The sequence below is a fragment of the Rhagoletis pomonella genome, unplaced genomic scaffold (genome assembly GCF_013731165.1).
Source record: "Rhagoletis pomonella isolate Grant_MI unplaced genomic scaffold, Rhpom_1.0 Rhpom_scaffold_00012, whole genome shotgun sequence".
Classification (NCBI taxonomy): domain Eukaryota; kingdom Metazoa; phylum Arthropoda; class Insecta; order Diptera; family Tephritidae; genus Rhagoletis; species Rhagoletis pomonella.
This window is the reverse complement of record NW_023458566.1, coordinates 1,676,178-1,678,943: the sequence shown is the minus strand read 5'-3', so window position 1 is coordinate 1,678,943 and position 2,766 is coordinate 1,676,178. Positions and strand designations below refer to the sequence as shown.

General features: G+C 36.0%; 1 pseudogene; it reads left to right on the top strand.

Moving 5' to 3' along the window:
* LOC118747520 overlaps positions 1-985 on the top strand; it is an 8,493-nt pseudogene extending 7,508 nt beyond the window's left edge.
* Positions 986-2,766: the final 1,781 nt, after the last annotated feature.

Sequence of the window (2,766 nt, the reverse complement as noted above, 5' to 3'; positions counted from 1 at the left end):
TGACATAAATATAATTAGAACGAACAGGATAGAGGTAGGGATGTTAGATAGAAAAAAGACGAGGTTGTTAACGATTTTGCTATCGATAATTTTTATCGATATTGTTATTGGTTTTGTTATCGAAATTGTTATAGATTTTTTTATCGATATTTTTATCGAATTTGTTATCGATTTTGCTATGGATTATGTATGTTATTTGTTTTGTTATAGATTTTGTTATCGATTATTTATGGATTTTGTTACCGGTTACTACCGGAGATTTTTGTCGATTTAGTTATCGATTTTCTAATCGATTTTTATTATCGATTTTGTTATCGATATTTTAATCGGTCCTGTTATCGATATTTTTGTCGGTATTTGTTATCGATTTTATCGATTTTCTACTCGATTTTACTACCAATATTATAACGGAAGTTTCACTTCTCCAAAGTGGCCCAAGCGCACTTACTTTTTTTTCTTTGTTGACGGTGGTCACGCATTTTTCCCATACAAAGTAGTATGTTCGAAGATTTTATATATATGGAAGAATGTCTAGCAGAAAAAAGACAAAAATTAAGTTATTTTGTATTTATTTCAAACTTGCACTTTATCACATTATAATAAAATGGGCTATCAAAACGCATACCAGAAATTGTTCAAAACATTTTGAATAATTCACGTGTCCTTGGACGCCTGGATATTGAGAGGAATTATAAAAGTGGCGAAGTAGCGAAGTATGCCAATGTAAGTGAAAACTTCTCGACCTGTGAAACAGGCTACGCCCTGGGGTGCCCCGGCACCCATTTTGGGAAAGCCTGGACTAGACGATTCGAGTGACCTAATATGGATAGAAATCCATACTGGCGCGATTGATGTTAAACGTTTGCGGGGTTGAGGCTACAATTGCTATTAGTTTTTCTTTTCCAATTTTTGGAATCCTTCGCTTTGCCTAGAATTTTGAGCTATATTACGAATTGTTTTTTTGTGTAAATGTAGGAATGAATAAAATTGGTTTAAAGTTTGGATAACACTGTAGTAAACTAACTGAATGTATTAGGCAGTCCGGAGCATAACAGCCGAAAGGTATGCTACAAAAATTGTTTCCGTTCATGTATTCCACTAAAAGTTTTTTTTTTGTTTCCGTTTGAATTGGACTTCCTTTCGTTTTATTTTGAACTAGCGGACTACCCCGCAGTTGTTCAGGTGAAAAGGTAAAAAAAATTTGCCGCTCTTAGAAAAAACTTTCTCTTTTCTTTTGCTTTTAGTGTTAGTCGGAAACTGGGCTCGATCACAGGCCCTGCGGAATGGTAGTGCGCAGCGGTCGACATCGCGAAGCTCAGCCTCAGAGGAAACCTAAGCCTTTTAAAATTAAATGAAAGTTCTCTGACAATCAACAATATTTTCCTTTGCCCCATCCAGTAATTATATTGGTTACCATTTTCTTTACTACCAGTGTCAGTCTATTAAAAGATTTAGGTGGTTTAAAGATTTTCATCTTTTTTGTTGGCGCTGTAACAGTCTAAACGATTTTAGCTGAATCCAACAGAGCGCCAGTCGTTTCTCTTCTGTGCCAACTGACGCCAATTGGAAATGCCAAGTCAAGCCAAACCCTTCTCCACCTGGTCTCTCCAACGCAGATGAGGCCTTCCTATTATTCTGTTACCAGCATCGCGATTACAAAAAAAGAATAACAGGCGGTCCAATATTTTAAGAACAGAGATTATATAGGAAAACTCCTGAAGGCCCAAGTAGGCTATTATTTCAAAGGAGCTAAGATTTTGTCAACCGACATAACGTACAGTCTGCCAGAGCATGCTCTGCTACCTACACAGACTTTGAATAAACGAGAGTGATTATGATCCTTGGATAGGAGACCTTCCGAAAAGTGCGACGTGGATAAGTTTTAATGTTAGTGCAAAAGTTAGGAACCAACCACATTGAGTAATAATGGAGGTGACGTCAAGTAATGGTTAAGGGCTAAAACCTTTTAAAGTATCCCCGAATGAATCACGAAAATTTACTAATTTATTTAACGATAAAGGTATCCACACACTTGTGCCATTCCGTCGGAGCGGATTCGCACCGTTTTTAATAAAGCTACAGAGTTGACTACTTCGAAAACGCTAGAACGCACAGATCTGTGCGATTCTATCGCAGTGAAAAATGTCATTTTATAAACAATCAAAAATTATTTTTCAATAAGAAATTGTATTCTTATGGCCTTATTCATAAAAAATAAAATAGGTTTAAAGAGCTCTATAAAGTGACATTTTCATACAAAATTTCGATTTATAAAGCAGTTAAAGTGCTCTTTATTTTTTATGAATGTGGGTATTAGTATGTATGTATTTCTACAATAGTTTCGTTTCGGTTTCGTACGTGAATTTTTGTTTCAACTTTACCAAATCCGTCTACTGACCTATTTAGTTCTCAACACACGGCATTCTGCGATTTCGGCACGACGAAAAGAAGAACTGTGAATGTTCGAATAAATCGCTGCAACCAAATTGCATAAGTGTGTGGTTTGTAATCTAAAACTATGGTCGGCATTGTTGTAATTTTTGTCGGAACAGATTCGCACCGGCAGAATCGCTTAATAAAAAAAAACGATTTGCGACTATCCGAAAGTTTAAAGCAATTATTTTTATTACACATTTCAAATGTCAAGTAAACTATATTTCACTTCATGTGGCACTCGACATTTTCAACGAACACGCCCCTCAAAACATGCGGGGATGAACCCACGAATCCAATCCAAATGTTGGCTAATACGTTGGAAACCAGATG